Here is a 26,435-nt window from a genome sequence, read left to right as displayed (position 1 = left end):
AAGACTGTTTTCAAGAAATAACAGACACTCATAAAATATAGAAAAAGATATTTCTTCGATAATGTGTTACTGGAAAGTCTTCCATTGCCCTAGTCTTTTGTGAAACATTTCATAAGCCTGTTACTCTTATTCTGTGGAATCTCTGAATCAGTGCCTGCCATATGCAATCCTTTTTCATATATACTGTCTCCACCATGGATACTGTATATATTTGTTCCCTTTTCTTTAGAAGAGTCACTGTGAATGTAGGTAGCATTGTTCCAATGGCTTCATTCCATCCCAAATCATTGAAAAAATCTGCAAGTTATTCGTAAGGGGCATATTTACCACATTGTAAAAGTCAGTACTCAGTAAAAATAATTGGTATGCCAAAGTAAACAGAATACTTAATCTGTATTTACAGAGAGATGAAAGAAGATGAGGGTAAAGCTATGAGTGTTTTTGTGAAATACAGACCTTACCAGAGAAGAGCTGGGTTTAGATGCTTAGATGCTATAGTAATGAGTTTAATGTGTAAATGTATAGTCAGTTTTAAGTACAGGTAGCACCACAAAAGTGAAAGGTTTATTGTTTATATAAAGATCTATTAAAACATTAGATTTAAACTGACAAAAGTAAGGTTGATATTCAAATCTAACTCTAAAATCAGCACCTGATTTACCTCATCTATTGTAGCTAGTTAATACACTGTTTCCATTTGCAGAAACATTTTTTTATAGTGGTGCCTATAGGCTCCAGCTGGGATTGGGGTCCTTTTGTGCTAGGTGTTGTACAGACAATAGAAAGAGACAATCTGTGCCCTGAAGAATTTACAGTATACATGGACGAGACAGAAAGGAAGTATTATCCCCAATTCACAGATGGAGAACTGAGTCAGTAGAAGTTACGTGACTTTCAAGGTTACACTTGAAGTCAGAAACTAAACCCAGATCTCCTGGTGTCCACCACAATACAATCCTTCTGTGGATCTGATTCCTCTCTCTGTTTGAACAGATCACAATCATCTTGGATTTATTCATTGTTCAAAATGAAGCAACCACATTTTTCTTAATTTGTTTATTCAGTGGTTTGTTATTGAAAATCCAAAACATGGACCGTATTGAGAAATTGTGACTGTTCACATAAATCACATGATGCTGTTTCTGTTTCCTAACTGGAAACTCATTTAAAATTAGCATGTGCTCAAAAGTCATTTTCCTTGAACATTCCTACTGGTAAAACAAATTCACATGAATATTTGCAGAAAGTGAACACAAAAGGGACAAAAACATAATTACATCACATTCATGTAGCAGTCTAACAAATATTTGCAATAAGCTTTTCTATATTTATGTGTCTAGGCACAACAGCAAGAGTGACCCCAGCTGATCACAGCTGCCAAGATGGGACACAGAGAGGTGCTCTCTCAAACAACATGATCCTAGATCAGGCAGTGTGATTTCAGACATAAACATACCTTGAATTCTACGAGAAGGCAGATAGGTAGCATAACGCTGTGATGCATTCAAAGGATGAGCTGCTACATTCTGCATTAGCCAACTTCCAGAGACTTTTGAAGGGTTGCTGCACTTGGAGCTTCATGTAGTATGGAAGAGCCACATCAGAGAAGTCACAGCTCCTGTAGGCCAGCCACAGAGGTTGGGAAAAGGCCATTTTCTGAGCACCCAGGAGCAGAGACAAATGTAACATGATCCAGAAACGATTAATACCTAGCTCTTATGTAGCACTTAGCAGATCTCAAAGTGAAGGGAGTCAGGATCATTACTGGCGATGTATTAGCAGGAATGTTGAAAGCAAGACACGAGAAGTAATTCTTCTGCTCTACTCCACGGTGATTAGTTCTCAACTGGAGTATTGTGTCCAGTTCTGGGCACCACATTTCAGGAAAGATGTGAACAAACTGTAGAAAGTTCAGAGAAGAACAACAAAAATGATTAAAGGTCTAGAAAACATGATTTATGAGGGAACATCGAAAACATTGGATATGTTTAGTCTGGAGAAGAGAAGACTGAGAGGGGACATGATAACACTTTTCAAGTACATAAAAGGTTGTTTACAAGGAGGATGGAGAAAAATTGTTCTCCTTAACCTCTGAGGATAGGACAAGAAGCAATGGGCTTAAACTGCAGCAAGAGCAGTTTAGGTTGAACATTAGTAAAAACCTTCTGTCAGGGTAGTTAAGCACTGGAATAAATTGCATTGGGAGATTGTGGAATCTCCATCATTGAAGATTTTTAAGAGCAGGTTAGACAAATACCTGCCTGGGATGGTCTAGAAAATACTTAGTCCTGTTATGACTGCAGGGGACTGGATCAGATGGTCTCGAAGTCCCTTGCAGTCCTATGGTTACCCTTGTTTTAGAAATAGGGGCACAGAGTGGGGTGACTTACCCAAGGTCACCTAGCAGGCCAATAGTGGCACCAGAAATACACCCCAGGTCTCCTGAATCCCCATCCAGTGCTCCATGCACTAGTCTATAAGGACTTAACTAGCACCTCCAATAGAATGTGCCCTCACCCTTCAAAGCAGTCTTCTGCCTCCCTCCATCCCCTGCTTATCAACTTCACTTCCATTTTATCAGGGCTGAGCCTAAGCCAGGACTCCCAGCTGTGTCTATAGCTCTCTAACCCTGTGGGGAAAACAGAGTCTGCAGTAAGTGGGTCTCTTGATAAGTGCATTCCAGATGTACATATATTGTTCGTGTATTACTTGATCAATGCTACTAGTGTGCTCTGCTCTGTGCGAGACATGGTTTCTTCCTTGAGGAGTTTATAATCAAAGGTCCCAGTCCTGCAACAGACAAGATGGGAGTGTTACTTCTGGAGGAATTCTGCACTACTGCACTTGTGCATAATTAATGAGCCATGCATCTTTTAAATTTTTTGCACAGAAAAAAGCTTCTGCCAAAATGTTGTGGCAGTTCCACCTTTTGCCCACCAGAGGGTGCTGTGGCGATAGACTACAACAGCAGCTCCCAGCTAGCTAGGGAAGAGAAAGAGCTTGTCTTCTTCGCAGCACCTGTCAGGCCAGGTCAGGAGATAGGTGCTATGGGGAGACAGACAGTGTAGGGTGCAGGGAGGGGGGTCAGGCAGAAGCTCATAAGGACTTGTGGGGGAGGACAGACTGGGGCTGGGGCTGAATGGGAGTAGAGGCACATGGCCACATGGGGGAGGGAGGTGCAAGGCCACACAGTGATAGGGAAGGGGGTGAAGAGCTACATAGGGACAGAGGGTGGCTGAGTGGGGGCACAGAGACACATGGGGACAGGAGAGGGGGTGCAAGCCCACATGGGAATGAGTGTCTAAGTGGGGGTGGAGGGACACCTGTGGACAGGGGGTGCAAGGACACATGAGGATGCAGGAACCCATAGGGATAGAGGCAGATGTGCCCGACTGAATGGGAGAGGCTAGGGGTCAGCCAGGGTCTGCATGGGGGAAGCTCCCTAACAATCCCTCCCCCCAAAAAATACCTGTTCCATACTTTTCCCACCCATACCCAACAACCCTCCAAGGTCACATCCAGGCTCCTTCCCAGCAATTTACTTCCCTCTCCCTCAGATCCTCCATTACCCCTGACTCCCCCATGCCTTTGCACTGCTTCGGAGGCATGCAGGAAATATGGTTCTGTATTGTAGTTTAAATTAATTATTACTCGGAGTTCTGTATTAATATGCCTAGTAAGGAATCTATTTGTCAAAAAACATTTTCTGAATCTTTTTTGTTGTCTGTATTGTTACAGGCATACTTGCTGCCAGGTATTTTGAAATAAATGACCAAAAATAATTGAAACTTGATTATATTGTATTATTCTGACAAATAAAATATGCAGAATTTTGCAGAATTTAAAAATATTGTACCCAGAATTTTTGGTGCAGAATTCCCCCAGGAGTGGAATGCACATGGAACCCTATTGATTTCAGCAATGTTCCAGGTGGGTGCCTATGTAATTGCAGAAGCAGGGCCTAAAAGACAAATATTCAAATACAGACTAGGAAACTCAGAAGATGGACTTGGCTTCATATGGAGTCTTTAAAATAAGACATCCCCTCCCCCCCACATTAAGAAGACATTAAGGTTGCAACGTCTCACGCAAAAGTTAGGAAATGCCAGAAGTAAGGTTGCCTGTGCAAACTTAATTCAGCCCCCTGTGTACATGCATTATGATAAAGTCTTTAATTACTTGATCACATACTATTTTTCCCAGAGGAAAAATATACTTTGTGCCATGTTTATTATTCAAGCCATGCTCTGAATACTCGTAGGCTTTTCTCTGCTGCTTATCACAATAGTATCTGAGTGATTCATAAACATTAACTGATTTATTTTCATAGTATCCCTGTGAGGTGAGGGGGAACTGAGGCACAGAAAGATTAAAATCAAGTGTCCACTAATTTTGGTTGCCTAGGATCTTACTTTCAAGGTACTTAGCATTATATAGGAATTTATAGATTCAAAGCAGCACTCCCATCAACTTCAGTTGCAGCTGTGACTGCTTAGCCCCAGTGTTGCAAGTAGAGCCCTCAAAAAATGAGGAACAGACAACTAGTGGCCATCTGAGAAAAGTTTGCTTTAAGTGGTTCACCCAGAAACTGTGGAAGAGGCAGCAATATAACACACTTCTCCAGGGCAGCATCCAACTGGCTTAACCATGAAAGCATCCTTTCTCTATCTGCAATCCCCTACTTCATTACCTTTATTCACTACACACCTTCCAGCTTTTGCACAAAATGAGACAGGGCACTTACAGATAACAGTCTCCCTCACTGCACAACCCTGATTCAGTCACAGAACTTTGGTCCATCCTGTGTACTGAATAAAGCAGGATTCTGTGGAAAAATAGCATGGGATCACACAATTAAAGACTGTCATAATGCATATGCAGAGATAGCCTTAATTCTGGCATTTCCTAATTATTAACAGCTTGACTTTTCAACCTAGCATTCATTTAACATAGTGTGTGTATAATATATAATGTGCTAGGTTTCTCCAAAAAACAAACTTTAAAAACAGAATTTCAGTCATGCAGAATCATACTCGGTCATTAATAGGATTGGAACCTTTAGATCCATTGCACAGACTCCTACCACGTCAGCTACCTGAGTAATAGATAACAGTACTTGGGGTATGTCTACACTATGGGATTACTCTGAATTTACAGAATTCGATTTTTGGCAACCGATTGTATAAAGTGGAGTGTATGCGGCCACACTAAGCATATTAATTCGGCGGTGTGCATCCATGTACCGAGGCTAGCGTCAACTTCCGGAGTGTTGCATTGTGGGTAGCTATCCCATAGTTCCCGCAGTCTCCCCCGCCATTGGAATTCTGGGTAGAGATCCCAATGCCTGATGGGGCCAAAAACATTGTCGCGGGTGGTTCTGGGTACATCCTCCCCCTCCCTCCAGGAAAGCAACGGCAGACAACCATTTCGCGCCTTTTTTCCTGGGTGAACTGTGCAGATGCCGTACCATGGCAAGCATGGAGTCCGCTCAGCTCAAGACAGCAGTCATGTACATTGGAAACACCTCACGCATTATCGTGCAGTTTATGCTGAACCAGGACCTGCAAAACCAGGCGAGGAGAAGGCGGCGACTGCAGAGCGGCGACAAGAGTGATGAGGACATGGACACAGAATTCTCTCAAACCACAGGCCCCGACGCTTTGGAGATCATGTTGTTAATGGGGAAGGGTCTAGCCATGGAACGCTGATTTTGGGCCTGGGAAACAAGCACAGACTGGTGGGACCTCATAGTGTTGCAGGTGTGGGACGATTCCCAGTGGCTGCGAAATTTTTGCATGCGTAAGGGCACTTTCATGGAACTTTGTGACTTGCTTTCCCCTGCCCTGAAGTGCCAGAATACCAAGATGAGAGCAGCCCTCACAGTTGAGAAGCGAGTGGCAATAGCCCTGTGGAAGCTTGCAATGCCAGACAGCTACCGGTCAGTCAGTAATCAATTTGGAGTGGGTAAATCTAGTGTGGGGGCTGCTATGATGCAAGTAGCTAAAGCAATCACTGAGCTGCTGCTACCAAAGGTAGTGACTGGGAAATGTGCAGGTCATAGTGGATGGCTTTGCTGCAATGGGATTCCCTAACTCTGGTAGGGCGATAGATGGAACCCATATCCTTATCTTGGCACCGGAGCACCAGGGCAGCCAGTACATAAACCACAAGGGTTACTTTTCAATGGTGCTGCAAGCACTGGTGGTTTCACCAACATCAACGTGGGATGGCCGGGAAGGGTTCATGACGCTCGCATCTTCAGGAACTCTAATCTGTTTAAACGGCTGCAGCAAGGGATTTACTTCCCAGGCCAGCAAATAACCGTTGGGGATGTTGAGATGCCTATAGTTATCCTTGGGGACCCAGCCTACCCCTTAATGCCATGGCTCATAAAGCCATACACAGGCAGCCTGGACAGTAGTCAGGAGCTGTTCAACTACAGGCTGAGCAAGTGCTGAATGGTGGTAGAATGTGCCTTTGGACAATTAAAGGGTCGCTGGTGTATATTACTGACTCACTCAGACCTCAGCCAAACCAATATTCCCTTTGTTATTGCTGCTTGCTGTGTGCTCCACAATCTCTGAGAGAGTAAGGGGAAGAACTTTATGGCTGGGTGGGAGGTTGAGGCAAATTGCCTGGCCACTGATTACGCGCAGCCAGACACCAGGGCGATTAGACGAGCACACCAGGAAGCGCTGCACATCAGAGAAGCTTTGAAAACCAGTTTCATGACCGGACAGGCTACGGTGTGAAAATTCTGTTTGTATCTCCTTGATGAAAACCCACCCCCCTTGATTGACTCATTCCCTATAAGCAAACCGCCCTCCCCCCTTCGATCACAGCTTGCTTTCAAAGGAAATAAAGTCACTATCATTTAAAAATCATGTATTCTTTATTAATTGATTATAAATATAGGGAGAGAACTGACAAGGTAGCCCGGGTGGGTTTGGGAGAAGGATAGGAGGGAAGGAAAAGGCCACTTCAAAAGTTCAAAATAATGACAGCCTTTTGCTTGGGCTGTCCACTGGGGTGGAGTGGGAGGGTGCATGGAACCCCCCACCCCCTGCGTTCTTAGGCATCTGGATGAGGAGGCTATGGAACATGGTGAGGGGGAGGGCGTTTATACAGGGGCTGCAGTGGCACTCTGTGATCCTGCTGCCATTCCTGAAGCTCCACCATGGCGTGGTCAAGTGTCCTACCATGGAAAATGGAATACGGCTGCACTGCCCAGAAACCTTTTGCAAAGGCTTTTGGAGTACCTTGAGGAGAGCTTCATGGAGATGTCCCTGGAGGATTACCGCTCCATCCCCAGATACGTTAACAGACTTTTCCAGTAGGTGCACTGGCCGCGAATGCATCTCAAGTCCTCAGGGCAAATTAATCATTAAAAAACACTTGCTTTTAAACCATGTTTTATATTTACAAAGGTACACTCACCAGAGGTCCCTTTCATGGTCTCATTGTCTGGGATACCGCCTTGGGAGGGTACTTCAGTCAGGCTGTGAAAAAGATCCTGGCTGTTGGGGAGAACGGAGTGCTGTGTGCTCTCCACAAGCTCGTCGTCCTCCTCCTCATCTTCCCCATCCGCAGAATCCTCAGGCATGGCTGAGAGTACCGCCTCCTCGGAATCCACGGTCAGAGGTGAGGTAGTGGTGACGGCCCCCCCTAGAATTGCATGCAGCTCAGCGTAGACCCAGAGTGACCGTATGCCTCCTTTGTTTTTTGATAGGCTTGTCTGAGCTCCTTAACTTTCACGTGGCACTGATCTGAGTCCCTATTGTGGCCTCTCTCCATCATGCCCTTGGAGATTTTTTCAAATGTTTTGGCATTTCGTCCTTTGGAACGTAGTTCTGCTAGCATGGAATCCTCTCCCCATATAGCGATCAGATCCAGTACCTCCCATACGGTCCATGCTGGTGCTCTTTTTCGATTCTCGGACTGCATGGTTACCTGTGCTGATGACCTCTGCATGTTCACCTGTGCTCTCCACGCTGGGCAAACAGGAAATGAAATTCAAAAGTTCGCGGGGCTTTTCCTGTCTACCTGGCCAGTTCATCCAAGTTCAGATTGCTGTCCACAGCGGTCACAATGGCGCACTGTGAGATAGCTCCCGGAGGCCAGTACTGTCGAATTTCGTTCACACTAACCCTAATTCGAACTGGCAATGTCGATTTTTGGTGCTATTCCCCTCGTCGGAGAGAAGTACAGAAATCGATTTTAAGAGCCCTTTATGTCTAAGTAAATGGCTTCATTGTGTGGACTGGTGCAGGGTTAATTCGATTTAATGCTGCTAAATTCGACCTAAACTCATAGCGTAGACCAGGCCTTGGTCCTCATCCACTACACTAGACAGAGAGAGATTTGAGAGTTACGGATATTTGCTGAGAGCACAGGAATGGTAATGGCTCAGGAATCTTGGGTTCAGTTCCAGGTTTTGGAGGGAGTGTGCTCTAGTGATCAGACTCTTCTGCCTGTTTGCCCCCTCCCCAGCCCCAGGTCAACCCCTTTCTGTCCCTGCACCAACTCCTTCTCATAACCCCCTCCCCAACTCCTCCTCCTCGTGACGTGAGTCCTGTCTCCTTGCTGTGTCAGTCCCCAGTCCCCAATGCTATCCCAGTTCCAGTCTTGCCTTCTAGGCTCCTCATTCAACATCCAGTCCTCCCCCAACCACACTGGCTCCTGGTCCCGATCTCCTCCCACCTCTACTCCAGCTGCCCTTTGTCCCAGTCCTCTCGCTCTAGCAGTTCCAGTCGGACTTGCTTCATCCCTCCCGCCGGTTCCCAGGGCCGGTGCTACCATTTAGGCAAACTAGGCAGTTGCCTAGGGTGCCAAGATTTGGGGGCGCCAAAAAGCAGTGCCCCCAATTTTTTTTTTACAGCGTTCCTGGGCTGGGCTGCCGGCGGCGTGCTGACATGTGCTGCTAAGACTCCCTCTCCCAGCGCAGCGGCCGCTCCACTTCTCCCGCCTCCCAGGCTTGTGGCGCCAATCATCTGTTTGGCGCCGCAAGCCTGGGAGGGGAGGAGAATTAGAGCAGGGGCAGCATGCTTGGGGAGGAGGCGGAGCAGAGGTGAGTTGGGGTGGGGAGCTGCCACATGGCTCCTGGGGGGGGGGGAGCTGCCGCAGGGATGTGGGGGGGGGGACGCAAGGTGGAAGTTTCACCTAGGGCGCAAAATATCCTTGCATGGGCCCTGACTACCTACCTGACTTTGGATGACAAAAGGGCACTGGGATTCTTCAGTGGAAGCCAGTGTTTCCTGGTCATGCTGCTACCAGATGGGAAGAGAGAGCAGGCCCCTGACCTCCCCACAAAATGATCTCGAGGTTGGGAGTAAGAAGCAGTAGGCACACCAGGCACCCCTCCTAAAGAGAGCTGATTGGAGAGTGACAACCTGGCTGGTCCCCCTTCCCAGTCTCTCCCCTTCTGACTCCTCATCCGATCTTAAGTCTCTCCCCTCCTGGGCCCTAACCGGGGAGGTGCGGGGCTGAAAGGGCTCGCACACAAGACTGGCTTTATCTTTACTTAGGAAAAGTGGTCGAGTTTAGGTGGGGCTTAGCCAACACGCTGACTGGGTGACAGCCTGGAGGCAGGAGCCCAGAACACGACCAGCTAAAGGTGCTTCCTAGGGCCAGCCAGCACGCGCAGGTCGGGGGTAGCTAACACGTGTTAGCGAACCCGGAGCTAGACTCAACCCCTCTCCGCACGCAGGACACCAGCAGCGCTCTCGCTGTCCCCTTCTTGTTGGACTAGGTCCCCGCAGGACAGACTCAGCCCGCCCATGACCCTAATTCAACCCTCCTCGGTCTGCCTCCCAGCAGGCCCCGGGGGCGTGGGAAACGGGCCAAGATAAAGCAAGTTCCAGCCACCTCCGCCTGGGAAAACGGACCCTCCAGCCCGCTGAAGTGATTCAACTTCCCGGAGCTGGAGGGCAGGGAATTTCCTACCGCATCACCCGCGGCGGAGAGCGGCGGCCGGGTGTGGAATGCGCTGGCCGCGCGCCCGCCCGCAATCGCTGGGGCTGAAGCACCCGGCCCTCGCACTTGGAACTGCGGCCGCTGCGCGGCCCCCCGCGCCGAGAAGGAGGCGGGAAAGTGCAGCCCCCTCCCGCTCCAAGCCGCTGTTCCCGTAAAGCCAGCCGGGGTGGCTGATTCACCCCGGGGACAGCTGGCGAGCACGGAGCCGGAGCAGCCCTGGCTAACACACACTGAAGCCCGGCTCAGCTGCTCAGACTCCCAGCTTCCCAATCCCTGCTAACGAGCGGGGGAAGGGAGGGCTCTGCATGCAGCACGTGCCCCGCTCCAGGTGCCTTCCCCTAGCCAGGCTGGACGCCTTCGCGACGAGCGTCACTCAGTCACTGAGACAGCTCCATCAGCCAAGGCAGTGAGTACCCCTCTTCCGCTAGCGCCTCTCTCCCGCTCTCTTCTCTCTTTACTCCGTTTATTTTCCAGGGGAGGATGACTCCTTCCTGGGCACCCAACATGGGTGGTGATTTGGGGGATGGTGGTGGTCAAATTTATATCCCCTCCCCCCCCCATCCATGGCCAACAACAGCCCTTGAGGTTCCACTGGTGGCTTTTGAAAGGGGGCTTTTCTATCACTAGCAAGTATTTATTTCAAAGGTTTTCTCTTTGAATTTCAAACTTCTGTAGTGCTTGGTAAGGATCTAGTTAATTAACACATCCTGTGGTTTTGTTCTCAGACTCCTCCTGCAGTGACCCAGAGAGGGATGAATATTTAGTTAGATTGGCCAAAGCCGTTAACATAACGCAATCACTGGCCAGCATTAATCAAGTTCCAGGTTTGGTACACACAGGTCTCAGCCTGTTTAGAACAATGCAAACATCGTTAAAAATCTTTTAAACCTTTTATTAAAGATACAAATAGAAGGAACAGTTACAGCATTTGTAATATTAAGTAAGGCTTTCATTTTAACAAGATCCTTTGTTTCTCTTTAGCTGGAGAGAGATTTTAAAAAGGAAAAGATACCCTTCTTTGACAGTCTCTTGGGTAGTAATAACTGTCCTTTTGGGGAAAGGCAAAAAGTTAGTTGAGATTGACTGGAGCTGTTGCTGCTTCTACTTTAGTTAAAGCCCCATCCCATTTCATCCCAGATGGTGTTGGGGATTCAGCTGGAGCCAATAGAGGTGGCAATGTTTTTTGGGTCCCTCTCTCTGGCTGATCAGGACAGCTTTTAGGATTAGGATGAAGGAGATCTCAGGAGACAATTGTGATTGTAGCCATGGTACTGAAATTTGCTTCAGTAGTCTGTCTATTCTTATAGCCCTTCCCCCATCAAATATTTCTTTAAGGACCCAAAAAGGGAGTGATGTGTATAATAGCCTATCCTCATTATTTTGCCCACTAATTAGGCCTAATTAGGGCTATCAAGTGATTAAAAAATTAAGTATGATTAATCACACTGTTAAAGAATAACAGACTACCGTTTATTTAAATATTTTTGGATGTTTTCTACATTTTCAAATAGATTGATTTCAATTACCACACAGAATACAAAGTGTACAGTGCTTTGTATTATTTTTTATTACAAATATTTGTAAAAACAAAATAAATAGTATTTTCAATTCACCTAATATGAATAAGGTAGTGCAATTTATCATGAAAATTGAATTTACAAATGTAGAATTATGTACAAAAAAAACTGCATTCAAAAATAAAAACTTTAGCGCCTACAAATCCACTCAGTCCTACTTCTTGTTCAGCCAATCGCTCAAACAAGTTTGTTTACATTTGCAGGAGATAATGCTGCCTGCTTCTTGTTTACAATGTCACCTGAAAGTGAGAACAGGCGTTCGCATGGCACTGTTGTAGCTGGCATCGCAAGATATTTACGTGCCAGATGTGTCCATGCCGATGACTGGTTCTGCTTGATAATGATCCAAAGCAGTGTAGACAGACGCATATTCATTTTAATCATCGGAGTCTGATGTCACCAGCAGAAGGTTAAATCATAGACTTTAAGGTCAGAAGGCACCATTATGATCACTTAGTCTGGCCTCCTGCACAACGCAGGCCACAGAATCTCAACCACCCACTCCTTTATCGAACCCCTAACCTATGTCTGAGCTATTGAAGTCCTCAAATAGTGGTTTAAAGACTTCAAGGTGCAGAGAATCCTCCAGCAAGTTACCCATGGCCCATGCTGCAGAGGAAGGTGAACACCTCACCCCCCCCCAGTGCCTCTGCCAATCTGCCCTGGAGGAAAATTCCTTCCCAATCCCAAATATGGTGATCAGCTAAACCCTGAGCAGGTGGGCAAGACTCACCAGCCAGACACCCAGAAAAGAATTCTCTCTAGTAACTCAGATCCCACCCCATCCAACATCCCATCACAGGCCATTGGGCATATTTACCACTAATAGTCAAAGATCTATTAATTGCCAAAATTAGGCTATCCCATCATATCATCCCCGCCATAAATTTATCAAGCTTAGTCTTGAAGCCAGATATATCTTTTGCCCCCACTTGTCCCCTTGGAAGGCTGTTCCAGAACTTCACTCCTCTGATGGTTAGAAACCTTTGTCTAATTTCAAGTCTAAACTTCCTGATGGCCAGTTTATATCCATTTGTTCTTGTGTCCACATTGGTGCTGAGCTTAAATAATTTCTCTCCCTCCCTAGTATTTAGTCTTCTGATATATTTATAGAGAGCAATCATATCTTCCCATAGCCTTCTTTTGGTTAGGCTAAACAAGCCAAGCTCTTTGAGTCTCCTTTCATAAGACAGGTTTGCCATTCCTCAGATCAACCTAGCAGCCCTTCTCTGTACCTGTTCCAGTTTGAATTCATCCTTCTTAAACATGGGAGACCAGAACTGCACACAGTATTCCAGATGAGGGCTCACCAGTGCCTTGTATAATGGTACTAACACCTCCTTATCTCTACTGGAAATACCTCGCCTGATGCATCCCAAGACCGCATTAGCTTTTTTCATGGCCATATCACATTGGCTGCTCATAGTCATCCTGTGATCAACCAATACTCCGAGGTCCTTCTCCTTCTCTGTTACTTCCAACTGATGCGTCCCCAGCTTATAACAAAAATTCTTGTTATTAATCCCTAAATGCATGACCTTGCACTTTTCACTATTAAATTTCATCCTATTACTATTACTCCAGTTTACAAGGTCATCCAGATCTTCCTGTATGATATCCCAGTCCTTCTTTGTATTGGCAATACCTCCCAGCTTTGTGTCATCCGCATTAGCACATTCCCACTTTTTGTGCTAAGGTCAGTAATAAAAAAATTAAATAAGATTGCTTCCAAAACCAAGTACGACCTGTTGTTGTCTCTTCTTTAACCAGTTCCTTATCCATTTTTCAATTTTCATATTGATCCCCATCTTTTCCAATTTAGCTAATAATTCCCCATGTGGAACTGTATCAAATGCCTTACTGAAATAGAGGTAAATTAGATCCACTGCGTTTCCTTTTTCTAAATAATCTGTTACCTTCTTAAAAAAGATCAGGTTGGTTTGGCACGATCTACCTTTTGTAAAACCATGTTGTATTTTGTCCCAATTACCATTGACCTCAATGTCCTTAACTACTTTCTCCTTCAACATTTTTTCCAAGACCTTGACACTACAGATGTCAAACTAACAGGCCTGTAGTTACCCAGATCACTTTTTTTCCCCTTTCTTAAAAATAGCAATGTTAGCAATTCTCCAGTCATATGGTACAACCCCTGAGTTTACATATTCATTAAAAATTCTTGCTAATGGGCTTGCAATTTCATGTGCCAGTTCCTTTAATATTCTTGGATGAAGATTATCTGGGCCCCTGGATTTAGTCCCATTAAACTGTTTGAGATTGGCGTCTATCTCGGATGTGGTAATATCTACCTGCATATCCTCGTTCCTATTTGGCATCCTACCATTATCCCTAAGCTCCTCATTAGCCTCATTAAAGACTGAGGCAAAGTATTTGTTTAGATATTGGGCCATGCCTAGATTATCCTTAACCTCCACTCCATCCTCAGTTTTTAGTGGTCCCACTTCTTCTCTCTTTGTCTTCTTATTTATATGGCTATAGAACCTTTTACTACTGGTTTTAATTCCCTTTGCAAGGTCCAACTCTACATGGCTTTTGGCCTTTCTCACTTTATCCCTACATGTTCTGACCCCAATAAGGTAGCTTTCCTTGCTGATCCCTCCCATCTTCTACTCCTTGTAGGCTTTCTGCTTTTTCTTAATTACCTCTCTGAGACGCTTACTCATCCAGCTTGGTCTGCAATTCCTGCCTGTGAATTTTTCTCACTTTCTTGGGATGCAGGCTTCTGATAGTTTCTGCAACTGACTTGAAGTAATTCCAGGCCTCCTCTGCCTTTAGATCCACAAGTTCTTCAGTCCAATCCACTTCCCTAACTAACTTCATTAATTTTTTTTAAAGTTAGCCCTTTTGAAATCAAAAACCCTAGTCACAGATCTATTTTTGTTTATCCTTCAATTTGGTTTAAACTGAATTAGCTCATGATCGCTCGAACCAAGATTGTCCCCTACAATCATTTCTTTTATGAGGTCCTCACTACTCACCAAAACCAAATCTAAAATGGCATCCCCTCTTGTTGGTTCAGCAACTACTTGGTGAAGGAATCCATCAGCTATCGCATCCAGGAAAATCTGAGCCTTATTATTATTACTAGCACTTGTCCTCCAGTCTATATCTGGGAAGTTAAAGTCTCCCATGCTCACACAATTCCCATTAGTATTTACTTCATTAAAAACATTAAAGAGGTCTCTATCCATATCCAGATCAGATCCTGGTGGTCTGTAGCACACCCCAAGCACTATCCCAGGGGAGACTCTAGTTGCTTTCTTCCCCAATGTGATTTTTGCCCAGACAGACTCTGTCTTATCCATTCCATCCCTTCTTATTTCTTTACAGTCCATCTCATCATTGATATACAATGCTACTCCACCACCTTTGCCTCTATTTCTGTCTTTCCTAAACAGCACATACCCTTCAATACCTGTACTCCAGTCATGACTGCTATTCCACCATGTTTCTGTTATCCCTATAATATCTGGTTTCACTTCCTGCACCAGTAACTCTATTTCCTCCATTTTGTCACTGAGGTTCCTCGCAGTGGTGTACAAATATCTCAATTTTTGCTGTTTGGCTTTACCCGATTTAGGCCCAGACATTCTACTGCCAGTATCGCTTATTAGACTGGTATCTGCACTCCCCTCCCTGCTTATGTCCATTCTCCTACCCATGGCTGTATCCTTTCTTACTACGTTTTCTTCCCTCTCAATGTTAAAATCCGGCATGGAGATTATCTGGATATCTCCCAACCATCTCCCCACAATTCCTCGTTTAAAGCTCTCTTAATCAGTTGTGGCAGCCTCCATCCTAGAAGTCTGTTTCCCTCCCTACTCAGGTGAAGTCCATCCCAAGAGAACAGTCCTCTGTCCATGAATGCCTCCCAGTGGCTATACATTCCAAAGCCCTCCTTATAGCACCACTGCCTGAGCCATCTGTTGATCGTCATAATCTTGTCATACCTTTGTTGCCCTTCTCTAGAAACAGGCAGAATCCCACTGAAGATCACCTGAGCCTCGATTTCCTTAAGCGTCTTCCCCAGCCTGGCATAGTCTCCCTTGATACGTTCCAGCGAGAAACTAGCCATATCATTTGTTCCCACATGAAGGACAATCAATGGATTCTTTCCTGCTCCCGTTAGGATCCTCTTCAGCCTCAGGTCCACATCCCATATCTCAGCACCCAGCAGACAGCACACCCTTGGTTAATTTTCTTTTTTGGTGGTCCAGTTCTGTAGTTTCCCTATTGGAGTGTTGCTCTTTTAAGACTTCTGAAAGCATGCTCCACACCTCATCCCTCTCAGATTTTGGAAGGTACTTCAGATTCTTAAACCTTGGGTCGAGTGCTGTAGCTATCTTTAGAAATCTCACATTGGTACCTTCTTTTGTCAAATCTGCAGTGAAAATGTTCTTAAAACGAACAACATATGCTGGGTCATCATCCGAGATTACAATTCTCCCCAAAGAGTTCAGTCACAAATTTAATTAACACTTTTTTTTTTTTTTTAAATGAGCATCATCAGCATGGAAGCATGTCCTCTGGAATGGTGGCCAAAGCATGAAGGGGCATATGAATGTTTAGCGTATCTGTCACGTAAATACCTTGCAATGCCGGCTACAAAAGTGCCATGCAAATACCTGTTCTCACCTTCAGGGGACATTGTAAATAAGAAGCGGGCAACATTATCTCCCATAAATGTAAACAAACGTGTTTGTCTTAGTGATTGGCTAAACAAGGAGTAGGGCTGAGTGTACTTGTAGGAACTAAAGTTTTACATTGTTTGTTTTATTTTTGAGTGCAGTTATTTTTTGTACATAATTCTACATTTTGTAAGTTGAACTTTCATGATAAAGAGATTGCACTTCAGTACTTAGAATAGAATAGAATAGAATATCAGGGTTGGAAGGGACCTCAGAAGGTCATCTAGTCCAACCCCCTGCTCAAAGCAGGACCAATCCCCAGACAGATTTTTACCCCAGTTCCCTAAATGGCCCCCTCAAGGATTGAACTCACAACCCTGGGTTTAGCAGGCCAATGCTCAAACCACTGAGCTATCCCTCCCCCCTGTATGAGGTGAATTGAAAAATACTATTTCTTTCACTTTTACAGTGCACATGTTTGTAATAAAAAATAAAGTGAGCACTGTACACTTTGTATTCTGTGTTGTAATAGAAATCAATATATTTGAAAATGTAGAAAAACATCCAAAAATATTTAATAAATTTCAATTGGTATTCTATTGTTTAACAGTGCCATTTAAAAGGGTGGTTAATTACGATTACTTTTTTTGAGTTAATTGCATGAGTTAACTGCGATTAATCGACAGCCCTAGGCCTAATATCTGACACCCCAACTTTGATTCATTTATCTTCTACTTTTACCAAGCATAGTCCTTAGTCATATCAGCATGGGCTTTACTGTTTGGAGTAATGTAGTCTTACTGTCTGGTTCTCTTGCACCTGTTTATAACTTTCATTACTGAAAGCAAATTAACCTACTTTCCAGCAATGTGTTTTATTATACATTATATGAAAGTTCACAAGGTGGTACAATCCTTTTTACAAATGAGGCTACAATTAGGGTAAACTTGTAGCCTCAAATATTCCAACTGTGACCACAAAGTGACTGGTGTGCATGACTCTAGACACATTTGCCGTAGAACTTAGAAAGAATGTAGGAAGGGGGAGTTAAAAGCTGGATCCTGACACTTGTTGGTCTCAGTTCCACAATTTCTACTGAATAAATAGAGAACAAATATCAATGCTCCTCTTCAGATACCCTGATGCATCCTGGCCCAGCAATACAGTCAAATACTACATCTAGTATCTGCTGGAGCAACTAATTTTTGGCCCCAATACTTCAAGTTTCATTGTTTAAATACATTGCTCCAACAACAACAACAACAAAAATCTGAACACATCCGAACAACAATGCTGCAAATCCGCCTTGCTAGATCCTGCCAGATTTTGGCTCAGTTTCCAAGATGCCACTACTTAAGAGAACATGTTTACCTGCTCCAGTGCATCTCAGAAATACAGACCTGGATGCATCTGATCACAACAGCCCTGCAAAAACTCAGCTTTCTCATCTGGATCCTGTCAAATCATACCAAATTTTGGTCACAAATGCAACTGTACAGTCAAAACAGAGGAAAGAAGTATTGCTTCTGCTGTCTCTCTCTCCTTCTCCCTCCTCCCCCTCATTTACTTCAGCAAACCTCAGCATATCTGGGTGGAAGCAAGCAGCAAAAACTTCAATAGATCAACTGTATCCTGCTGGATCAGGCTAATTTTTGATTGCATGTCTTCCCCTAGTCCAGAGTAAACCAAATCCTGACATCAGTACATGTAGCTCATGCCTGAAGTAGATCAAATATTAGCTCTCTTACTGCTGCAGAATCCCTTATGTTGGGCTACTGATTCCATCAGTATCAGTCACAGACCTGGACCCTGGCACTTTACCGATTGTGATATAGCTTGTCTTCCTCCACCTTGATGGGTACGGGGAGTGCAAGGACTTCACATATTTTAAGAGACACATGAACATGTAATGCTCTTTTTTGTTTGGAATAAAAGCCTTCACAGGAGAATATTATTAATTACATAATGTCTTTCCTGTTTGGGTAATAATGCATGGGGTTAGGTTTCTAAAGAGCTTTGTATTTATCAGAGAAACAAGAACTAAGTAATGACTTAAGTACAACTTTATGTGCCTAGCAGATCTGAATGGTATCAGTTCATTTCTTACATAAGCATTTTTTAAAAGCCTGTTATTTACCCATTAACCACAGCAACTCAGTAGATGCTTTCTCTCACTCTCATGAAGATATATATATACAGAAAAAGACTGCATATGTAAAAAAGATTGGCTACTTTGTAGAACTCAGTACTTCAACTGTGTATTTTTTCAAAATACTAAGAGTTAGCCGGTCATAATATGCACTAATCAATGCCATATTTAATTTCTTAAGGGGTCTATTCAGTCCCAGGCTGCCTCAGTGGATACTACTCCACAGAATCTCTGTGAGCCTCCAAATATGTACTAAGAACAGGGGTTGCTGCCTATTCTGAGGAGGAACATTTCCTCCTGGAAGTAGCCACTTCAGTCAGATTTCAGCTGCATACAGTTGACTTCCAAGTGGAGGAGTCAGATGCAGAAAGCTAGGAGTCAGGAGATGAGGGATCTAAACACAAATTTGATCATGGGCTCACCTTAGATAAGTCATTTAGCTCCCAAGCCTGAGCTTCCTTGCCTGTAAAAGTGAGAGAATGGGAGCATTCGATGAGAGATGCTGTACAAGTCCAAACAATTGTTATTTTACTATCCCCAAGGTCCTGTTGAATGGTAAATTCTTTCCTGGCTGTCTAGCAGTCAGTGAAGAACCTTAGGAAAGCCATAGAACTGAAGCACGTTTCTCCAGCCGACAGCTCCATAATGATCCTTTTGGCTCAAAGGTCTCCCTCTTCACCACTGGAAATTGGGTGGAGGAATGAGCCTTCAACATAGATACAGGGAGACCAGCAAGAAACTGGGAAACGTTCCCCTCTCCCCCCCGCTTACATCTAGGTGAGATTCCGCCAACAGATGGAATGAGGAAGCGGCCTTTGTCAGTCAGGGCAGGAGAGGCCTCCACTCCTCTTTAACTATAGGTATGATATGTCACCTTTTATTTAATTTAAGACAAACAAAAGTCGACAACACTACCATAACAGAGGCATCCTTGTCTCCACACTCTCACCATACCAGGGGAGCTGACTATAGGCATAGGAGTCGTAACTTCCAGTCCTGGGAGGTAATAAAGATGGCTTAAATGAGCCAAGCCACAAGTAAATTGCAAACATCTGCAGCATGGTTAGACTAGCATTTACAGTCATGTTAGTTAACTAATGTTCATTGGCAATCAGTCAATTCAAGTTATAAGAAGGCCACACTCTCTAGTCTAGACATATCCTTAGTAGCATAAGTGTGAATTAGGGATGTAAAATGTTAACTGGTTAACTGATAAGCATCTGTCTTACCGGTAATGTATTCAGTTAATGGTTAAATGTCTAATGTGCACATTAAAAACACCGCAGCAATACCATTTCATAGTGTATGTGGAACTAGGTTCTGCATTGTTAGGAGTCGGAACGATTGCTATGGAACTGACATCATAGGCATGGGAACTAGGAGTGCGGGGGGTGCCTGCAGAACCCCCACATTTTACATGGGGTCCCGGCTGCCAGGCCCAGGCTCCCACTATTAAAAATGTTCCGGTGCTACTGGTTCACACTGAATCTATCATACATATATATTATCTTTCTCAAGTGCCTTTATTAACAAAAACAGCCAGTCTTATGTGTAAAACCCATTTTTTTTGTTTAACTTTTTACATATTCTCCTTAAGCTGTTCAAATATACAAAAAAGACCAATTAGAATTTCAACTCTACTGCTGATTTTTGTTAAGAAAAAATAACATGTTTACATGCTCTGGTGTCAGTCTTGTGTACAGCCGATTAGTAAGGCTAGCATTGGAAAACGCATATTCTGCAGGCACAGACGTTTCTGGAATGCACAGGTACTCTTTGCCAGTTTCCCAAGCCTTGGAAAATGCTTTGCATGGACCTTCCATCACTTCAATGGACTGCATTCCAATGAAGGACAAGACTCCCTGAAGTAATTTTCCAGTTAATTTTCTACTGCATTCTCCTTTTTGGCATAATCTCCACCTAAAAGCATCACTATAACACTCTTCTCAGTTTCACGCATTTTTTTTTGGCACTGGCTGTATCGGCTGATCCGGTTCAGCACTAGCACTCGGAAGTTCTTCTATTTCTAACATCGATGCAAGTTGCAGAAGCTTTGAGTTACCAGCGATCTGGACAACAGGCGAAAGAAACCACATGTGTTTATGGTGTGGATCTAACAAGGAGGCAATAAGTGCAGGTTCGGCAGTTATGGCAGGATTGTTGGGTTTCATGCAATGTTTCAGAGAGTGACGAACAGCAGCCTTGAAATCAGAAACGTTTCCATTTTCGACAGGAACTTTGCTTCTGAGGTGAGTTTGGACAAGACTTGCAAATTGGATAAATATTTGAAATTGACACTGATTGTTCAGCAGACATGGAAGTTGTAGCACATTTTAAAGTGGAAAGTAGTGGTAAGATGTCCTCTGTTAATTGCCAGTGCTCACCTTGCAGCTGAATCGTTCGGGCATCAGATAGCTCTGTAACAAAACAATCTGAAAGCGCAGCTGTTATAGCCCACCTTTGCTCACAGGGTCTTTCGAACATGTCATATACTGAATTCCAGTGAGTTTTACGTGACTGGATCAGGCAGTGTCGCTTAACCTGAAGCTGTGTTTTGTTTTCTTTCGAGTGCTTTTGCAGCCACAGTGCTGTGGTGGAAGTGTGCAACTAGTCTACTTGCAGCTGCAACAGCACGATCCACACTACTTGAAGAAAACCCAGCATTTATGGCTAGCTGCAAAGTATGGGCAAAACAAATGACAGATTCCCACGTAACATACTTCGGTGTGTTGGAAAGCACAATGTTGCTTGTATTATTGTGTACGCACGCCAAGACATGGCCTGCCAGACCCCATCATTCCACTGTAGTGTTTAATTTTTCAGCAAGGTTTTCCATTGTATGTTGTTCTGCCATACTTTCGGTTTCTAGAATTGCAGATCAAAGCTCCCAATTTTCAATATAATGGCAAGTGATAGTCTAGTAGCTTTCTCTAGTTAATACTGTCTGGCAGTCAGTGGTAAATGGTTAATGGCGTTTTTCAATTTTTCCCAGACAGACTTCACACAGTCTTCATAGCTCTTCTCGTCTCAAGGTTATAGTCTTGTCTCACAGGCACACAGTATTCAGGTTCTACAAAACTCATCAATGCATGAAAACCTGTACCCTCAATGACATTTACAGACAGCATATCTATAGTGATCATGGTGCACAACAACTCTGTTAGTTTTTTGTCACGTTGTGTGTTGCATTTTCTTGAACTGCCAGAAACAAACGCTGTCAACGTTGTTTGATTTTTGCCTTTTTTCCCCACATGAAACAGAGGGATGTTTCAGCTTCAAATGGTTCAGCATTGCTCCGGTGCTGTTTGCACACCTCAGCTCTGAATTACACAGTTTACATTTAACGGTGTGTTCTGTTACTTTTGTGAAATGATTCCAGGCATTACTCCTTTACGATCACTCCATCTTCTCTATGGAACAGTATTACCAAAAATCACAATAATCTACATAGAATCTTAGAACTGGAAGGGACCTTGAGAGGTCATCTAGTCCATTCCCCTGCACTCATGGCAGGACTAATTATCTAGACCATTCCTGACAGGTGTTTGTCTAACCTGGTCTTAAAAATCTCCAATGATGGAGATTCCACAACCCCTCCATAGGCAATTTATGCTTAACCACCCTGTTTTCCTAATGTCCAACCTAAACCTTCCTTGCTACAATTTAAGCCCATTGCTTCTTGTCCTATCCTCAGAGGTTAAGAAAAACAATCTTCCTTCTCTCTGTAACAACATTTTACATACTTGAAAACTGAAAGAATGACATGGACCATGGAGCTGTAAGAAGAATAATTTAGGCAGGGCTAATCTGAGGTCTGCAAACCTAAGATCTTTGGGGTGGGGGCTGTCTTTTTGTTATGTACTTTTACAACATGCAGCACAGTAGGGCTGTAAGGGGGTTGCTACTCACCACACATGCACCTCTTTCTGGCTGGGAATTAGCTCTTGCTCCACCTGGTGCCAGCTTCCATCAGTTGCTCACGCCGTGGCCGCTCTGTATCGCAGGGTGCTCTCTCTTCATGACTCAGCCCTCCAGCTAGGTCACTATGTAGTTCCTCACCTTCCAGGTCCTATAGGACAAACTGTCCGGTTGATTTTTCAAGTCTCTGGGTCTTGTGCCATTTTTCCAGCTGCTGGTAAGGGAACCCAGGTCTGCCTGGTACTCTGTTCCAGCCCAGAGAACCTATAACTAGAGATCCAGGTCTGCCTAGTCTCAGACCCTGTTGCTGTTTACCTGGGCTCCTTCCTACCCCACCTCTCTATCTCTTTGCCTATCTCTGGTTTACCTCTGGAAATTCCTCTGCTCCCCCTGGCTACTTCACCCTTCCCAACCTCTTACCAGACTGCCCAGTCCAGAACAGGACCCCAGGGCTTACTTTCCCTTGGGGTCTCCTCCTTGTCCCCAGCCAATTCCCTTTTCCTTTAGGGAGTGACTGCAGATCTCCTCCCTGTAGCCCCTTCATATTTTATAATCCTAACCCAGCTCCTCCCCCAGGTGGGCTTCATCTCCCATTAGGTTTTATCCAGCTCTGGTTCCACTCCAGGTGCAGAATATAAGGTTAATTGGCCCCTCCTGGCCCATATTAACTTGCTCAGGGCTTGTCCTCCTCCTGTTGGGTGGACATGCCATCACAGGGGCCCTGATCTGCAACTGGCATCCGTAGATGCCACCCCCAGTACAAATAATATAACAATTCACTGAATCTTGGACACCAAATGTTTTCTGTAGATCACATTTTAACCAGTGAATGTGGGAAACTGTACTTTGATCCATTATTAATTTTACACTATTGATCAATAAAGTATACAGTGTTACCCAGTATAAACTAGACTGAAAGGATCATGTCCGTCTTATTACATCAGATGTTATGTACTAAAGGAATTTTTCCCAGCAGAATTACTGGTAACATTTACATTTGTGTGTGAAATGCCATGTTCAGTGTTATGTCAGTGCTGCACTTAGGAGAGTGGGCAGGAGTGGCTGGCAATCTGCTTGCCCTATTCTCCCACAAAAACTGAAACCTTAGGAAGATAAAGGAAGTAGGGGTAACTTGAAAATTTGAGTCCTAAATCTCCACAGCCACCAGCTGGCCTATCAGAACTCAGTCAGCTCTATAAGAAGTCACAGTATGTGTTGGCAAGTACCCTCAGTTTTATCCATATCATGTAAACTGTCTTGCAGTTTGGCACAACTATCAATCCCTGCTTAGGAGAAGTTTGGACTGGATTAGCCAGTGGTGGTACAGGTTAGAACTGAGAGCCATTTGGGGAAGTTTGCACAGTACTTGCCTAAACTGTGCCCTCGATGGATCATATGCTCCCCTTCCCATGCAAAAAACCCCAAAGAAGAGGAACACCTACCTTCCGCATTGCCTGGTGTTTAGGGGAACAGCTATTCTATCTAATCTTTCCTTTAGGATTGCTGGATTAGTAGTAAGAAGAACAGGAGTACTTGTGGCACCTTAGAGACTAACAAATTTATTAGAGCATAAGCTTTCGTGGACTACAGCCCACTTCTTCGGATGCATATAGAGTGGAATAGATATTGAGGAGATATATATATATATATATATATACACACACATACAGAGAGCATAAACAGGTGGGAGTTGTTTTACCAACTCTGAGAAGCCAATTAAGTAAGAGAAAACCCCCCCAAAAAACTGGATATTCTCATAAGAAACCAACCTTCCACACAAACTTCCTCATGGATAGACTTTACAAAAACTAGACAAGCCATTTACAAGACAAACTTTGCCTCTCTACAAAGGAAAAAGGACACTAAACTATCTAAACTGCTACATGCCACAAGCAGGCACAACAGTAGTTCCCTTAACCCACCCAGCAATATTGTTAATCTTTCCAGCTAAACTCTTAGGACAGACTCTTTTGCTGGGCTATCTCGGGGCCTCTCCTTTTGTTCCTCCAGACCCATGAATATGATACAGTTCTGCGGTGACCTAGAATCCTACTTTCGACGTCTCTGACTCAAAGAATATTTCCAACATACCTCTGAACAGCATACTAACCCACAGAATCCCCCCTACCAGCACTACAAAAAAAAAAAGGATTCTGCGTGGACTCCTCCGGACAGTCGAAACAACAGATTGGATTTCTACATAGATTGCTTCCATCAACGTGCAAAGGCTGAAATTGTGGAAAAGCAATATCACTTGCCCCATAACCTCAGCCATGCTGAACACAACGCCATCTACAGCCTCAAACAACCCTGACATCATAATCAAAAAGGCTGACAAAGGAGGTGCTGTCGTCATCATGAATAAATTGGAATATGACCAAGAGGCTGCTAGACAGCTCTCTAACACCACATTCTACAGGCCATTATCCTCTGATCCCACTGAAGATTACCTAAAGAAACTACACCATCTGCTAAAAAACTCCTTGACAAAGCACAGGAACAAATCTGTACAGACACATGCCTAGAACCCCGACCAGGGGTATTCTATTTGCTACCCAAGATCCATAAACCTGGAAATCCTGGACGCCCCATCATCTCAGTCATTGGCACCCTAACATCAGGCTTGTCTGGTTATGTGGACTCTCTCCTCAGACCCTACGCTACCAGCACTCCCAGCTATCTTCGAGACACCACTGACTTCCTGAGGAAACTACAATCCATCGGTGATCTTCCAGAAAACACCATCCTGGCCACTATGGACGTAGAAGCCCTCGACACCAATATTCCACACCAAGATGGACTACAAGCTGTCAGGAACAGTATCCCCGATAATGTCACAGCCAACCTGGTGGCTGAACTTTGTGATTTTGTCCTCACCCACAACTATTTCACATTTGGGGACAATATATACCTTCAAGTCAGCGGCACTGCTATGGGTACCCGCATGGCCCCACAATATGCCAACATTTTTATGGCTGACTTAGAACAACGCTTCCTTAGCTCTCGTCCCCTAACGCCCCTACTCTACTTGCACTACATTGATGACATCTTCATCATCTGGACCCATGGAAAAGAAGCCCTTGAGGAATTTCACCATGATTTCAATAATTTCCATCCCACCATCAACCTCAGCCTAGATCAATCCACACAAGCGGTCCATTTCCTGGACACTACTGTGCTAATAAGCAATGGTCACATAAATACCACCCTATACCGGAAACCTACTGACCGCTACACTTACCTACATGCCTCCAGCTTCCATCCAGGACACACCACACGATCCATTGTCTACAGCCAAGCTCTAAGATATAACCGCATTTGCTCCAATCCCTCAGATAGAGACAAGCACCTACAAGATCTCTATCAAGCATTCTTAAAACTACAGTACCCACCTGCTGAAGTGAAAAAACAGATTGACAGAGCCAGATGAGTACCCAGAAGTCACCTCCTACAAGACAGGCCCAACAAAGAAAATAACAGAACACCACTAGCTGTCACCTTCAGCCCCCAACTAAAACCTCTCCAGTGCATCATCAGAGATCTACAACCTATCCTGAAAGATGATCCTTTACTCTCACAGATCTTGGGAGACAGACCTGTCCTCGCTTACAGACAACCCCCCAACCTAAAGCAAATACTCACCAGCAACCACACATCACTGAACAAAACCACTGACCCAGGAACCTATCCTTGTAACAAACCCCGATGCCAACTCTGTCCACATATCTATTCAAGTGACATCATCATAGGACCTAATCACATCAGCCATACCATCAGGGGCTTGTTCACCTGCGCATCTACCAATGTGATATATGCCATCATGTGCCAGCAATGCCCCTCTGCCATGTACATTGGCCAAACTGGACAGTCTCTACGCAAAAGAATTAATGGACACAAATCTGATATCAGGAATCATAATACTCAAACCAGTGGGAGAACACTTTAACCTGTCTGGTCATTCAATGACAGACCTGCAGGTGGCTATATTACAACAGAAAAACTTTAAAAACAGACTCCAACGAGAGACTGCTGAGCTGGAATTGATAGGCAAACTAGACACAATCAACTCAGGATTGAATAAGGACTGGGAATGGCTGAGTCATTACAAACATTGAATCTATCTCCCCTTGTAAGTATTCTCACACTTACTATCAAACTGTCTGTACTGGG

General features: G+C 44.3%; 1 protein-coding gene across 1 annotated transcript in view; it reads left to right on the top strand.

Moving 5' to 3' along the window:
* Positions 1–9,930: 9,930 nt before the first annotated feature.
* The window catches only part of OSMR (oncostatin M receptor), an 80,832-nt gene continuing 64,327 nt past the window's right edge, over positions 9,931–26,435 (top strand). The window contains exon 1 of the mRNA XM_054032708.1: positions 9,931–10,378. The gene's annotated coding sequence lies outside the window, so the exon portion shown is untranslated. The remainder of the gene's footprint in view (positions 10,379–26,435) is intronic.

The sequence above is a fragment of the Malaclemys terrapin genome, chromosome 6, assembly GCF_027887155.1.
Source record: "Malaclemys terrapin pileata isolate rMalTer1 chromosome 6, rMalTer1.hap1, whole genome shotgun sequence".
Classification (NCBI taxonomy): Eukaryota; Metazoa; Chordata; order Testudines; family Emydidae; genus Malaclemys; species Malaclemys terrapin.
Note: the sequence above shows the minus strand (reverse complement) of the source record. Positions and strands in the feature narration are given on the sequence as shown.